The 17127-nt window shown below is 40.3% G+C and overlaps 1 long non-coding RNA gene across 1 annotated transcript in view; it reads right to left on the bottom strand.

The window, feature by feature from the left end:
* LOC117803340 overlaps positions 1 to 1202 on the bottom strand; it is a 49647-nt gene extending 48445 nt beyond the window's left edge. Inside the window, exon 1 of the long non-coding RNA XR_004627080.1 lies at positions 1097 to 1202. This is a non-coding gene — a long non-coding RNA (uncharacterized LOC117803340). The remainder of the gene's footprint in view (positions 1 to 1096) is intronic.
* Positions 1203 to 17127: the final 15925 nt, after the last annotated feature.

Raw genomic sequence — 17127 nt, forward strand, 5'->3', positions numbered from 1 at the left:
NTACAAATCAAATGAACTGCCAGAAGTATTTTAGAATCTGTTTTTCCTGTTGTTTAGCCGATATCTGTCTTTTCAGTTGCCCAGCAATGGTATGAAAGAAGTGGGGAAATGGTTTAAAAAAAAAAAAAAACTCACCCAAAAGGCAGTCAGGAAAAGCTANATCACGCCCTGAGCCGAAGGCAGACGCTTAACGACTGCGCCACCCAGGCGCCCCCAAATGAATGCCTTGATCTCAATAACCCAGAATCTTGTCAAACAGTTCGTCCACGAATAACATGACTTGAAAAGCTGGGATAACAGGGGCTTGTTAACAGCAGATGAGAAGCCACGAAGTGGCATTGCAGGATAAAATCACCGAATGGAGGGGAATGGCCATCCACACCCCACCCCACCCCCCCCCTTCTGTACCAGCGCCGCTGAAGTCCGGCTCTGTGCGGAGGAGAAGAAATACCCCCCTTGACTTTGAAACTCTCCCTGTCTCAGCTACAGCCCCCAAAACAGGTAGAATATTGGAGAACTCGGAGTCACAAAACCGGGAAAAGCACCCAAAAAAATACCAAAAAACCCCAATGCAATCTGGCTAGTTTGGCTTGCAAGATTCAAACCTGTAGCAATTTCCTCTCTATAAAAATTCATTAAGCTGCTAGGAAAAAAAAAAAGAAAAGAAAAAAAAAAGGAAAGCAATAGGCTTGCTAGGAGTGAAAGAGAAAAAAAGGAATTTCTATGTTTAACTACAGCTTTATTTCTTTGGATCTGCTCCAATATGCGAGGAAAATTCAGAGTTTCTGACAAGTAATCTGCGAGTCTCGAAAACGTGTGTGATTTTGCTTTTATAAAGCAGGGAAAAGAGTGAAACACTCTTGATTTCAGACTATTTTAAGAATGTTAAGAAGTATTTTTGAAAATTGTTATTAAGTAATTGAATGGGAAATATAGAAAAATGAGAAAAGAGAAAGAGAAAACCCGCCTGTATCCTGAAAGTCCCCATCAATTTATTGTTTAATTCCCCAGAATGAAACAACAACAACAACAAAAAAAAGCGGAGGGGGGGAAGGAAAATAGCAAAGTTTTAAGCAGAAACTCACACTTCACTTACTACTTTGCCGGAGAGCCTGGGTGAAGAAAAGGTCCTGAGTGAGCTTCCCTCAATGTCTGTGGTCTCTTTCCAACTACCTGCGGGAATCCTCCGCTCGATGGCTAGAGAGGATGCAAAGACCATAATGTTTCTAATAGAGCTGCCTCCTTAAATTGGGGGGTGTGGTCAGGGCCAGGAAAGCTGGGGGGGAAAAAAGGCAGTGTGCCCTGTAGCCCCTGACACCGCGGAGACAGCCACTAGGACAGGCTCTTTGGTCTAGGTGGAAAAGCAAATGTTATTATTGGCTGGGGTAACCCCAAATCACACCTTATTTTCTATCCTTCAAATTATCCTTCAATTAAATATAACTCAGCCATGGATAGTAATGGGGAGGGAGATGAACCAAAGGGAACCAGCTCAGTGGGATAAGATGTCTCATCCTCTTTTCAGGCATTAGATTTACTTTCTACTGAATATGTGAATATTCATGGATTCAATGGAGTCCCATTTCACCTAAGCGAGAGATCTGGAGAGGCAAAGCTTGTTCTAGAATCAGGTCCCAAAATGCTGTCAGGAAGCAGAATATCTACTAACCAGTCACTTGCTCAGGCTTTTTATTTATCTCTGTTAACCTGATGTGATATGTGAGATTTCCGAAGGAGAAGAAAATAATTATATGGAACGGAGCTGACCAAATAGAGCTTTGGAAATTCTTAAAATTAAAGTTAAAAATACCCTATTCAAATAAATCTGGTCTTAGGTGACGTCTAAAATAGATTAGTTTAGTGGCCCTGATTCTGGCGCAGCAATTAAAAGACAGAAATGTTCATATATTTCCCATTTAGAGAAAATGTGAGCCATGTGAAAATCAGGCATTTGTTTTAGGTGAAAATATACAGCATTTTTTTTAATTCACATATTCAGAACCACGGTAAGAATGTTACATTCCTGTAATATCACTTCTATGAATACCATCATTTTGTTAGAGAATTTTTTTTGAAAAGTCATTATTTGGCTGCTGAATTTAAGACTTTTATCCTAAAAAATTTTTTTTTTTTTTTTTTTTTGAGGAATATGTGGGAGTTAGGATTTGTCATGGTTGGCTCCTTTCCCCTTCTAATGAAGCCACAAATGCTCAACTTGGAAAGTCTATGAAAATCTAATAAATGTCACTCAAAGCCACATCATCATTATCCTTCACTGTATAAAGCTAGCAATGAAGTTAAGATGGTGCTGTAATTAAAATGAGATTTTACTGCTCATCTTTTGCCTATGCACTTTAATATGGCTTTGAAGAAAAGAAGAGATTGAGCCATTGGTGCGGTTTTGATTAATAAATGTCAGTGCCAGGCACTGTGTTAGACAGTGAAAATTACAAATTTACACTGTCATGGGATGATAGACATAAATCAACGTTTGCAATTCAGTGCGATGCATGCTATTGAAAAAGCTCATGGTCAGGTCAATTAAACCAATTGCAACTAATTATAATTGTATTCACTATGCTTGAAAGAGATTTGAAAAAATGCAGAGAAGACTTGGATTCTTGTCCTCCAAGGATATACTGTGTGATTATTAAGAGGTTCTGGAGTTGGACGTTGTCTACATAAGAGTTCATACAGACAGCAACCCTTTAGGACCTTAGCTCCATCGTCTACCACTACCTGTCATGGTGAGAAAGAGCATAAGCTAGAAATCTGAATGGTGCCAAATAAGTCACCAAGGTTGTAAGTTGCCTGGAGAATGCCCAAGAAAGCAGGAAATGTTATTTAAAATAGTATTTCATGCAGCATTAGATCAGTATCCACATGCAATAAATGAGTGAAGTTGAATCCTTATCTCACACCATATACAAAGGTTAGCTGAAAATGGATCAAAGACCTAAACATAAGAGCTGAAACTATAAAATTTTTTAAAAAAAAAAAAAAACATAGGGGGAAACTTCATGACATTGGATTTGGCAATGATTTATTGGATAGAACACCAAAAGCCCAGGCAACAAAAGCAAAAATAGGTAAGTTTGGAATTCACCAAAATTAAAACCTTTTGTGCATCAAAGGACACTATTAAGAAAGTGAAAAGGCAACCCACAGAATGGAAGAAAACATTTGCAAATCCCTGATAAGGAATTAATATTCAGAATACCTAAGAACTCCAAACAAAACAAGTAACTCCATTACAAAGTAACCTCATTACAAATAACCCCGTTACAGAATGGGTAAAGGACTTGAATAGACATTTCAGCAAAGATATACAAATGACCAATAGGCACATGAAGAGATGGTCAACCTCACTCCTCATCAAGGAAATGCGAATCAAAATCACAATGAGATACCATTAAACGCCTATTAGGATGGCTGTTCTCCAAAAAAACCAAACCAAAACAGTTCTAGAGAAGAACAAGCCTTGGTCAGGATGTGGAGACATCGGAACCCTTCCACAAATCCTGGTGAGAGCATAAAAACTGGTGTAGCCACTATGGAAAACAATATGGTGGTCCTCCTAAAATTAAACATAGGCTCATCATAGGATACAGAATTCACTTCTAGGTGTATAGCCCAAAGAAAGGAAAGCAGGACTCCAGCAGATATCTATATACCAGCGTTCACTGTAGCATTATTGACAATAGCCAAAATGTGGAAACCACACGCATGTCCATCGAGACACGAATGTATCAACACAATGTGGTAGATACGAACAATGGACTATTATTCAGCCTTAGAAAAATGCGATTCTGCAACTAATGAATCATCGACCTTTACATCAGAAACCAGGGATGTACTGTATGGTGACTACCATAATATAATAAAAAAACATTAAAATAAAAAAAATAAATAAAAATAAATAAATAAAAGAAAATGAAAAGAAAAATGTGATTCTGACACATACTACAACATGGATAAACCTTAAGGATAGTATGTTAGACAAAAGAAGCCAGACCCAAAAAGACAAATTGTGTATGATTCTACTTCTCTGAGGTTCCTAAAATAATCAAATTCGTAGAGACAGAAAGTAGAATGAGGTGAGCGGGGTTGGAGGGGTGTGGGAAATGGAGAGTGTGTTCAATGGGGACAGTGTTTCAGCTTAAGATGATGAAAAGTTCTGGATATGCATGGCAGTGGTGATTACTTAATGCCACTGAACCGAACACTTCAGATGTTTGAAAGGGTGGGAGCCCCTGGCTGGCTCAGTCGGTAAAGCTTGTGACTCTTGATCTCGGGGTTGTGAGCTGAAGCTCCACATTGGGTGTAGAGATTACTTAAAAATAAAATCTCTTTTTTTTTTGTTTAAAGATTTTATTTATTTATTTGACAGAGATAGAGACAGCCAGCGAGAGAGGGAACACAAGCAGGGGGAGTGGGAGAGGAAGAAGCAGGCTCATAGCGGAGGAGCCTGATGTGGGGCTCGATCCCATAACGCCGGGATCACGCCCTGAGCCGAAGGCAGATGCTTAACCGCTGTGCCACCCAGGTGCCCCAAAAATAAAATCTCTTTAAAAAAATGGTTAAAATGGTAAATTTTATGTTATGTATATTGTAGTACAGTTTTTTTTTTTTTAAGATTTTATTTACTTGAGAGAGAGAGAGAAAGAGCACAAGCAGGGGGAGCAGCAGAGGCAGAGGGAGAAGCAGACACCCCGATGAGCAGGGAGCCAGGCTTGAGGCTCGATCCCGTGACCCTGAGATCATGACCCGAGTCGAAGGCAGACGCTTCACCAACTGAGCCATCCAGGCACCCCTGTACTAAAGTTTAAAAACAACAACAACAACAACAAAAACCCTGTCCTGAAGAAAAACATGTAGAAGACCGGGATGAAGTAGGCCATTCACACAAGGAATGGTTTCCGATCCACATGGATGGTACACGGCAAAGGACAATGACCCTCCAAAGGAAGAGGGTACGCTCTCACAGCAGCGAGGGCCCTCCCTCCCCTACACAGAGCCCCTCAGTCAGGTCACCTGTCAGAGAGGGATTCATATACCAGCCCAGGGGCGCCTGGGTGGCTCAGTCCTTAAGCGTCTGCCTTTGGCTCAGAGTGTGATCCCAGGGTCCTGGGATGGAGCCCCGCATCGGGCTCCCTACTGGGAGCCTGCTTCTCCCCCTCCCACTCCCCCTGCTTGTGTTCCCTCTCTCGCTGGCTGTCTCTCTCCCTCTGTCAAATAAATAAATAAAATCTTAAAAAAAAAAAAAAGAACCTCCTTTAAAAAAAAAAAAATTACCAGCCCAATTTAATGAGGTTGTTGAGATTACTGTGTCACAGGATGATCAAGTATGGTTAACTGCAAAAGGCAAAGCTGGTTTTCTTTTCCATGCTCTTTGATATCAAATTCAATGGAGAAGGACTTCAGGGAAGATGATAATATATTTTAAGATGCTCAAGAAAAAAAAAATGTAAAACCCCAGTAACCTGGAGGGCGTATATATCTTTGGGCTCCCATGTGAAAGAGCTCAGTTGAAAGAATTGTGTGCTTCTCTGAATATCTCCATAGCCCAGCCTGAAGGATGGTAGTTACAATATAGTTAAGACACATTTGGAATAGAGCCTAAATGACTTTCTAGAATAATTACCACCAAGCGATTTGCTGCTCTTACTGTGAAGAAATCTTTTGCCTTTTCTCAGCATAACAAATGGCATTGCAAGTTAGTATTTCCTAAGAGGAAAAATGGAGAAGATGAATTCCCAGAATCTTAGCCTTGCAAGGGTGCTCGACACTTCCATGGGTGGTGAGGGGCAGCAGGAGAGAGAGAGAGAGAAAGAGAGAGAGGGCGAGAAGCAGACTTCCCGCTGAGTGCAGAGCCCCACATGGGGCTAGATCTTGCCATCCTGAGATCAGGACCTGAGCCGACCCTACGAGTCAAACGCTTAACCAACTGCACCCCCCAGGTGCCCCAGCAATCCATATTTTAAACCCCTCTCTGCACACAAAACGAGTTTGAACTCAACAGTGGCATGCAATTTAATGAGAAACAAAGCAAAACCATCATTTCTTGCCTTGTACATACTATCTCTTTTCTCCTTCCATCTCACTGAAAAAACCTGTGATGTTTCAGAAGACTCCGTATATGCAGGAAAGCAGCATCTAAACAAATTATCGAAACAGAGTGGAGGTAAAATCCAGATACTGTTACAAGTGCAGTTGTCACCAAATATCCGAGAGGCCCCAAAAGATAAGATGAAAGGAGAGCAAGGAACAGAGAACCTTTGTCTGTTCACACTCCAGCTCTGGAACTTCTTATCCTGTACTTTGTAATGAATCTATCTCCTTTCCGTGCTCAAAAGCCAAGCCTGCGTCTTGAGCCACAGATGGATCGGCAGTGGCACACGTACGTGTGTGCACACATCTGGCGCCCAGGTGCGGGTCGCTCTCTGTGCCAGCGAGCCGATGGAGAAGCGGGAGTTCTTGGCATCGTCCTCCCAGGACCCCATGGCTGCTCGAACCAGCTTCTTGCTGTTTCCCTCCTCTCTCCAACGTGAAAGGGGCCAGGGAGAGGGCCCCAGATGGGCACCCTGCAAAGGAGCTTAGATCAGGCTTGTGAAAGATGCTTCTCCATCCTGGTTCTCTTGGATTCTCGGATCATCCTTTGAATTCCACAAATTCAAAAAGTTCCGACAGAGCAGAGCTGTTGCTGGGGCGGGGGGGGGGTATATTGTAGCCCACGGAAACCCGTCTCCAATCGCCTCCTTTTTGACTCTATTCCTTTTTCTGTTCTTTTGTCACTGTGCCCCCTGTTCCCTGCTCCCTCGAAATACTTTTGCTTTTTCCGTCAATCGACTTCAACATGGTTAGTTTTAAATCGCAATTTTTAATTATAAAATTAATATGGGGATGTAGTGTATTCAAACAATACAGAAGACTATGGATAACAACTAAAAACCACCACCCCTGCTCCCTTCCACCCCATCTCACCCCAAAAAGGTAACTATTGTTTACCATTTGATATGCAGCTCCCCCGCCACTTGTTCCTGCACCTTTCTCAAGGGATTATGGTACATGCATTGTTCTGAGACTTGTGTTTCCATGTTGCTCGCTGCTCAGGGGATCTACCCTGTTCACTTCAGAAGCAAGCTGAATCCTCCATCACATTGCACGTGAATATGGATGTCATGGTCTAACAGGTCATGGCTTGACAGGTCAAAATATAGTACGTGCAGCATGATACCGTCTGTTTGAAATCTGAAAGCACTAATCACCTACGTCATTTCTGGTGGCATGGCATTGTTTGTTTGTTTTATTCTTGTTACCTGTTTGTGTTTTTCTGCTTTTCGTGCCAAGTTGTGCTTCCATATGCATTAAGAAATAAAGCAAAATTCTCTTTTCAAGTGTTGATTTTATTGGCCCAATCCAGATTACAGCGGAGCACGGTGTCCTAGCACGGTGTAATAGACTTGAGATTAAACTCTCCCAACTTGAATCCTAGCCCTGCTTCTAATTATGTTACCTTGGGCATTTGAAGCCTTCTGACCTTTAGTTCCTCCTATGGAAAATGAGGATAAGGATACATACACCTCAGGGATTATTGGGAGAATTAAAGAGGCACTGAGTGCTAAGTATTTAATTCATTAAGTTTGCGCTTGATGAATACGAGCCATTGTTACCGATGGCAGTGCAGGCTTGCATTTCCCGGCCACCATGCTCCATGAATCTTGAGAATGCAGGGGCTGCTCCTTCCTCGTGGCTGGAGTGCTGGTCTGCTGCTCAGGACAGGAGAGCCTGACGCAGCGCTCAATAATGCAATTAGGACAAGCTTGCTGACAAAGGGGGTCCTGCTGGGTTTGTAGAAGGCCAGCCGCAGCTTCGTCTTGGTGACTCACACCAAGCAATGTCGCCTGAGTTAATTTTCCCTTTAGAAATAGTCCACTGATTACAGATTGAGCCCAGTCTTGGGGTCAGGCCCTCCTTCCCAAGACGACAACAGGGCCAACCTTTTGAATTTCCCCAAGCAGTTTTTCTAGTCCCCGTGTAGAGGGCAAACCGCTTTCAACGGATTGACATTGAGACCATTACTGTATTTCCTGATTTGTACTGGATAGAATGGTCCTAAACTCCCTCTCCTTCATGGGAGGCTGTCAGAGCTTCTGGGGGGCAGTCTGAGCTCTACTTTCTCTAGGTGCTCGGATTGGCTACCTTTGCTCCAACTGTGCACTTCTCTGTGCCTGGACATCTCCCTGCCCGGACCGAATCACTAGCATCTGCTCAGACAAGATACGCTTCCCAGAACAGCACCATCGTGACAACAAGCCCAGCAGCATGAGCTTGTGAGCTGGGAAGAATCTTTAGGGGTTTTGCCATCTCATCACCTTTCAAGTAAGTAAACAAAATCAGGGGGATCCATCTTTTAGTTAAGAAAGCTAATAAATTTGTGACATCTCTTCAAAGCTAAATGGTTAGCCTATTTGTAGGAACCATTGTCCGCTGCATTTTGAGCGTCCAGGCTGAGTCTGTGTTTGAAGCTAGGGTAACTGGAACTACAGGAGCAAAATTCAGATTAATTGAACTTTTGATGGAGTTAGTCTCCCGTTTTCACGTCAGATGCCTGGGGACTCAGTTGATAGCTCAGTCCCCAGTAAACCAGGGAGAGGAAAGACCAAGCGAATGTACCACCAAAACATCACCATGGATTTGCTGTTTCAAAACGTGCTTAGGAGCAGAAGTCCAATTCACTGCAGTCAGCTACAGCCATAAACGCTTTGAGAGATTTATAGAAAGCTACATTCATCGGTTATTAATGGGCTCTCTTATTTTGACCTGGTGCTGATGAAGGGTTAGAAGGAGATTGGTTTATTTTTGTGTTTTCTGGAACACCATTTCTATCAACTGACAGGTTTGCTGTTGACATCTTTATCCTCGATACTTCCCTTTCTTCCTCAACATAGCCAAGATGATTCCTGAACTCGGAGACCAGGGAGACAAACTCAAGGTGATCTGTATGTCTCAGCCATTCACATATGCCTGGTTTCAACCTGAACTCCACCTCTTTGAGGAGGCTTTCTCTGATCATCCCCTCCCCCCTCTCTCACTACATTGTCTTCTCATTACATGTTTTAATGGCATACTACTTTCTCTTTTGTAGCAAAAATGATGTTGTAATTACTTGTGTAATGTCCATCTCCTTTGTTTATTGTAAAATCACGGGTGGGGGGGAGGGGGAAGAAATGGATCAGTCTCCTTTACCATTGTTCCTGTAGCTCTTATCATTATACCTAAGACCTAAAGTAAAGGCTGTATAAATATTTGATGGATGGATGAATAAGTGGATGGAGGGATGGATGGACGGATGGATGGATGGATGGATATTTGAATGTCATCTATACACTCTCTAATTTGGCTATAATTTCTTATCTTTGGGTCTTTGATCTTTAATCCTCCTTTCATTGTTCCTGCTATTGTCACACACTTCACCAAATTCCAGCACCCAACTCTGTCCCCAGAAAACACATCACACAACTGTTTCAGCATGAACTTTTTCCCAATCAACATAAAAATAAACCTGTCAGGAGAATAATTTATCTTTTACATAGCACGAAGTGAAGTGAAGAACTGACAATTAACCAGAAAAATCAGGCTGTGTAAACAGGCAGAATGAGTCACCATTTCACACCAGATTTCTTTTTGTCTGTTATCTGGGTAATTCAGCCTACATCTGGAGTGTTTTTCCTTTACTATTTGAGTAGTGGCATCAGTACATCCTTCATCTTATTTTTCCTTAAGGATAAGAAAAATAGAAGCCATTGACTTGTGATTGCTGGACTGAATCTAGACTTTTGGGTTTTGTTTCCCTCCTCGTTTGTTTGCCAAGAGTTTCAGGTCTGAAGAAAAAACCCTGAAAAACATTACTCATTCTTATCAATGGCTGCTGGTCACAGAAAGGTCTTCACAGTGTTTAGGTGTACAGAAGAGGGATCCCAGGACTGATTCAGAATGGGGCGAGCATAAAGTATGGAAGGAAACACTGTGGCTGTACAATCCAGTTTTTAACCTCCCTTTTTGCATACAAATCAGTTATCTACAACACCATTTTCTTTCTTTCTTTCTTTCTTTCTTTCTTTCTTTCTCTTTCTTTCTTTCTTTCTTTCTTTTTTCTTTCTTTCTTTCTTTCTTTCTTTCTTTCTTTCTTTCTTTCTTCTTTCTTCTTTCTTTCTTTTTAAAGGGGTAGCTAAGGAAATCGCATAAGCTTGAACTCAAAACTTTGCACCAACCAGAAAACATCTGGGATAGCCAACGATGCTGACCTTGCTCCCAGGAAGAAGCTTGTGACCAGAGAGAATCTGGCTCATACTCCAATAAATTGAACTCCTAATTAGGGCTGCTGCCTCTTGCAACTTGCATCATAGCCCATCCCTGGCCAAAGCAGAAAATAATTCAGTCCAGCACTTTTTATCTTACATTGGTGACACTTTGAACATGGGTTTTTAGAAATTCTGGGTGTTTGGATAATAGATACCTCTAAAGAGGGCCAAAAAACCCCAAAAAGAGCAAAAGTGAAAAAAAGTATTATTGTTCCTTGCTTAGTGTAAGGCAAAATCCTCTGATGAGTCAGAAGTACAGAAGAGCTGGTACTTGTCCAGATTGTAGAGGTCAGCTCTAAAGATGACCAAAACTCAAGGAAGCCTGGAGTGAAGAATTTATATTGAAATCATGCTCTTCCTCTTAAATCACTTCCCAAGATTGAAATTCAAGAACTTTAATCTTGAATCCAAGAACAATTCTGCCTTCTCTCTCTTTTTCCAAATAATTACCTTTGTAATTTTTCTATTTATTTTTTAAAGACTTTATTTATTTATTTATTTATTTAGAAAGAGGGAGAGAGCAGGGGGAGGGGCAGAGACAGTGAAAGAGAGAAAATCTCAAGCATTCTCTGCACTGAGCGAGGAGCCTGATGCAGGGTTCATCTCATGACCTTGAGACCATGACCCTGAGATCATGACCTGAGCCAAAATCAGGAGTCAGATAATTAACCGACTGAGCCACCCAGGTCCCCCAATAATGACCTTTTTTAATCCAAAAGTAATACTTGTTTACTGTTTAAAATTTGGGAAATGGGAAAAAGTAAAAACAAGATTAAATTCATCTCTAGTTCTCCATTCAGAGGTAGCCAATGATAATATTTCATAAGGACAATTTTTTTCAGTTTTTCTTCATAGATAATTATTTTTAATTTATATAAAATAAAATAGATCATATTACACATGATATTTTAATCTATTTTTTCTTAGTTATAAATCTTCTTTTTAATGCCATTAAATGGTTGCCTTCCACAGCATTTTTAATACTTCCTAAGATGCTTGTATATATTCCTAAAAATTCTAGAAATTTACCACAGGACTGAGACTTTATTTTATACTCTACCAGTAATGAAAGAATCACGAGACCTGGATTCAATTCCTAGTTCTACTAACTGGCTGTTATGTTTGGGGGCAAGGTCTCTGGGCATTGGTTTTCTCATCTATAAAGTAAAAGGTTGTATAGTTACTTTCTAGAAAGTCCAAGAGAAGGACTTCTGGTACAAAGCTTATATAATGCATAGTTTCTTAACTATTCTACTTTGCCTACTATGTCTACTCCATATGAGAGGGATTTCCCCTTTTCCTTCATCCTTCGATTTGTTTTCCTTTCATTTTTCCATTTCCGTTCTTCTGAAACAATGAAACGTGATGCCTTTGATCTGCCCATCAGAAGATGGGTGGCTGGATTCTTCTTCCACGCTTCTGCAAACTTGGCACCACGCTCCTGCTGTGAAGTGCAAGGTCTGTTTCGAGTCCCAGACAGGGACTTCTACAAGTACTCCTGCCACCAGGCTCCTTGGAACTCCATGCCCCTGGTGTCAAAAATCAAGTCCTAGAGCTTCAAGTAAGTCTCTGCCTTCTTGAAGTCTCCAGCCAGACTATAAGAAAATATAAAAGGCACATTCATTTTCTTTGGAACAAGAACAGAAATGTTAATCTGTCTTGCTTTTACAGGGGCCAGTAAGGATTTTGTGTTCCACATCAAAGAGAAGCTAGGAAGAGACAATGTTTTTCCACTGTAACTTATGAAAATGGATGGGGAATTCAATTTGCCCATGAGTTGGAATCTAAAGGAATTCCTGAGGTCTGGTACAGTAGTTCAGAGAAAGATCCGTCAGGTTTCCTGAAACTTCTGCGTGCGATCCTATACCACTGGGTTCACAAGGTATTTTTCATCCCCGCTGCCCGAAAGGAAGGGTGTCCTCTTCCCCCAGCCCTCCCCCTTCAGGTCTCACCAAACACTATCCATGGAACTGGCCCAAGACTGACAAAGATCAAGAGATTAAGTACAGATCTGAATATTATCTCTGTATATTTCTGGAGTCTGTCAAGTTGGATATCTCCAGAAGAGCCAACATCTCACCAGCGAGTTTTCTGTAGCACATCCCTAGAGAAGATGTGAAGAAGCTTCTGATGCTTTGCTTTTATCCTGAATTCCATTGACCCCAGAGACTTGTGATTCTGGTGTGAAATAGGAGGGGAGTGAGGAATAGTCCTGGCGCATTTCATTATCTCAGGAGGTGCTGATATTCCCACATATCAGCAAGCAGGATTCCAAAGGATGACGGCATCAGATCACTGAGCATCTTCAGAGACATTTCCTTCTTGATTATTTCGCTCCCATCCTTGTCAGTGTTACTAAACACAGCAATAATATTCATGCAACGAGGCACCACTCCCTACTGCTGCCTAGGCTCCTAGCAGGTCCTTTCTCATTGAGATGTTGAAAAATAAAATGAGATAATAGAGACAGAAAATGCTTTGAAAGTCAAATGCTTTGCATATGAAAGGGATTAGAGATTTTGTTTATGATAGCTCCATGAATCCTCCCTTGTCTCATTGCAGCAGTCTGTTATAATATTTCATTGTTAGAATTGAAATTGCTTCATAATAGACAAGTGTCATAGAACTTGAATAGTAGATAAACATTAAGGGAAGCATATTTCAGATCAAAATGATGAAGTGCTTTTGAACATTTAGAGAGCTTTTGAACATTTGGAGCCATTCAAAAAAGAAATGAGTGCCTGGAAAAGCCCTGGGTAGGTTGAAATAGAGCCGTAGAAGCAGCCAGCAGGGGCGCTGTAGAGAAGTTTCTTGCATTGCCCCAGACGGCTAAGGTTCCACCCAGCTCAGAGAATCTGTGAGGCCACTATTTTTTTTTTTAAAGATTTTATTTATTTATTTGACAGAGATAGAGACAGCCAGCGAGAGAGGGAACACAAGCAGGGGGAGTGGGAGAGGAAGAAGCAGGCTCACAGCGGAGGAGCCTGATGTGGGGCTCGATCCCATAACGCCGGGATCACGCCCTGAGCCGAAGGCAGACGCTTAACCGCTGTGCCACCCAGGCGCCCCTGTGAGGCCACTATTATGATGATCTCTACAGTTATTTTTAAATATGTAAAGGGCTGTAACGGAGACGATGAAGTGTTTTATTCCAAAAACATCCAGCTAGGCCCCGTTGATAGAAGTCATAAGAAACTAAGCTTTGGCACAACAGAGAAACAATATTCAAGCCTTCATAGGTAATTAATTGATTCAAAGTTGAGTAGGTGTAACTATGGATGAGTAATCTGACCAAAGCCAACCCACCAGTTTTAGACCACAAACTCTTGATGTTTAGTCCAATTAGGGGTTCCTGTCTCATGCCTCCTCCAGTCCAAGGCCACACGTACTTGGAAAACTTGTATTTTATAAATCAGAGAAAAGCCATGTGTTGGAGTCCTTTCATGGTCCTGCTGCCTTATAACCCCTTCCTTTCTTAGACTTTCTCTCTCTCTTTCTCTCTCTCTCTCCATGGGGGGAGGGGGCGGTAAAAATTAAGTTAATATGCTTGTGCTACTCTCAGACCTCCAGGAACAAGATTTAATTGAGTAAAAACTCTTGATGGGAGTTTTCTATTTGTTGTTAGGTGTTCATGTGGTTACTACCAGCTGGAATGCCCCCATAACACAATCCTGTTCAGTTGTCGTCTCCTCTCTGAATCTTCCCTGCCTGACTTTATCTTCTCACTGGTAGCAGCACTGTGGGATCAGGTGTTCACATTCCCAATTCACATTTCCAGTTACTTTGTACATAAATCCAATGTGTTTGCTACCTTACTCATTGGTTAATTGTTTACATTCAGAGTAAGGATGATGACTTATTTATCTTTGTATCTACAGCATCTCGCTTGGTACTTGGCCCTTAGGGACCTCTCAGTTTAGGCTTATGTAATTGAAAATAGATGTAGGTTTTGATTTATTTTAGAGCCTGGAAGTTTAGTTGAAAATGGATCCTGTGGCAGCCTCCAAAGCAACAAAATATGAGTATTTTAAAATTTTAGATAGAGTCAGGAATCTCCCTGAGTGCCTTTTTGATCTGCTACAGAAAAGGGTCAAAGAGCAAGAAAGTTCCTACCTCAGTGCCTTTGTACTTGCCCTCCCTGCTGCAATTCTACATAGTTGCCCCTGCCACTTCATACACGTCACCTGGAAATATTAACTTAGCAGTGAAGTCTTGCTTGACTATCCATCCCCATCCTCAATGTTCCCTATCACCTTAGTCTGTTTTATTTTTCTTCATAGCACCTGCTTATTCTGTTCCTACTTATGCATTTGTTTATTGTTTGCCTCCTCTCTCATCAAAAGAAAAGACACTTTTGCAGGTTTTGTTCATTGCTGTATCCCATAGAAGAATACTTGACATATAACAAGGGCTCAATACGTGTTTACTAAACAAGTGAATGATGAGTGAATGAATTGTTAAAAATAAAAAATACGATTTCCCGATAAAAATTTAACAACATACCTGGAAAAAAGTTTCAAGACATAGAAGATTAATCTAGGATGTCCAACATTCACCGCAAGAGGTTTCCCAAAAGAGAAGAGAGAAAATAAAGGGTAGGAAATATCAGAGGAAAATTTATGAGAGCTGAAGAAAGTCACAATCTCTTTTTTAATTTTAATTTTTATTTATCTTTTAGTTAATCTCTACGCCCAACATAGGGCTCAAAGAGATCAAGAGTTGCGTGCTCAACCGACTGATCCAGCCAGGTGTCCTGAAAGTCACCAATCTTAAAATTGAAGTTTCATCCAAGGATAAGATAAGATTCTAAAAGCTTTTAGAAAGAAGGTAGCAAGTCATTTACAAAAGATTGAGAGTAAGATTGACATCAGGTTTCAAATTACCAGCATTGGATGCTAAAGGATGATACAGGGTGTCTTAAAGATTTTGAAGAAAAATTATTTTGAAACTGTAAGTCTACCTAAACTATCAAGCAAGTATTATAACAAAATAAAAACAGTTTCAGGCATACAAAGAATGTGAAAAGTTACCTTCCATGAAGCCTTTCTGAAATGAAAAGATATACTTTAGCAAAATAAAAATAGAAACAAAGAAAGAAGAGAAAATAAGATCCAGGAAAACAGTGGACCTTATCCAGGAGACAGGTTTACAGTAGGTTTTAAAAACAATCAGAACAGGAAAATATCCTGAAAAGAAGGTAGATTCTATGGTAACGTATAACTAATAAAAAGTTGGATGAAAGGTGAAAGCATAAATTGCTTTAATTAATAAGGAAAAAAGCAATCAGAAGCACCAGGAAAAACAAAAAGCCATATAAGAATGTCATAAGAAAGAGAATTCATTTGATCCTAAAATTTGGCATGTTTTTCATCGGCACACATGTGTATGACATAGAATTATATCTCATTTTATAAAGTCTAATTTTGCAATTTGGTTTTGTGGTGAATCATTTTAATATGAATACATAATCTTAATACAAATGGGATTTTGATTTTTAGAATCAAGCTACAGACAAAGCGTGACTGACTTATTTATGGTTACAAAATTGAATTCAAATGTAACTTTGATGATATGAGGAGGTAGAGAGTATGTAGAATGGTAGAGAGAAACATAGGAGTGCTGATTTCCTCATTTCACATGACGTGAGATCAGAGATGTTATCTAAAGATGATGCATCAAGAAATAAAAAATGGAGATGTGTTATTCAAAGTTACAATGATAACTAAAAAAAGAAACCACCTAAAAACTGAAAAATCACTTAAAGATTAGAAAGCTGATGGGGTTGGGTATAGTGTAAATGAACTACGTATTTTATGTTTTGTATTGATGGTTAATTGGCATGGTTTAAAGTGGTTAAGTCAAGAAATAACAGAAGTATTTTGCATAAAATATGGAATTAACTATCAAAATACTAAAGCAAAAATAATTTAAGTGGCTACATTTTGGGAGTGTGACTCACTATGAAATGGGAATGTCAACTTTCGCTTCTCATTTCATAATATCTGTTCTGTTTGACTTTTCATTATCTCATAAATATATAGATTACATATGTATATTAAAAATCTCTGCTTTGTAAAAGGAGACCATTTGTGTTAGAAGATACTGGCCTATAATCATTTCCTTTATGACATTTGATATGTCAGCATGAGATAAATCTGAGCAAGAAAATCCTAAGAATGAATATTTGATTTTAGTTTTCTGATTTCATTTACAAATGCTATGAGGACATTTGGAAAGACAACAGAATTGGGTATTTAAAAAAAAACACAACAGGGATCTTAGATCTCTTAATAAATTTCTATGTCTCCATCTTCCTATCCTTCCATGGGGTCCTTGCCCCTGTTTTACTCCTTTATTCAGTGTTCCAAGGAGATGAGAAGTTCAAATCCTAAACTATGGGAAGCACTGCTGGTGGTTGTTTTCAGACTATGTGAACCAGGAATTGTGGAAAAGAGCAGGGCAGTTTTTATGCATTTTCAGCATGCAAATGAATGTGCCAAATGTTGTTTAAATTACTCGGTGTGATTTCTAAGTCAACAGCTTCCATGCTCCCCGTGACATAATCAAATTTCTGCATGAAGAGCTGACTTACTGAACACTCTGTTGTCAACCACTCGCCCAGCTCACAGCACACCTCAAAAACCCTCAGGTGGGGTGGATGGAGAACTTTTTCCACAGAGACCTGTAGGCAGCCTCATCTCCCTATCTCAAAGACCTTGATTTTTGACATTTTTCAACAGGCTCTGGATAGCCATCCATTCTA

Source organism: Ailuropoda melanoleuca, chromosome 8 (assembly GCF_002007445.2).
Source record: "Ailuropoda melanoleuca isolate Jingjing chromosome 8, ASM200744v2, whole genome shotgun sequence".
NCBI lineage: Eukaryota > Metazoa > Chordata > Mammalia > Carnivora > Ursidae > Ailuropoda > Ailuropoda melanoleuca.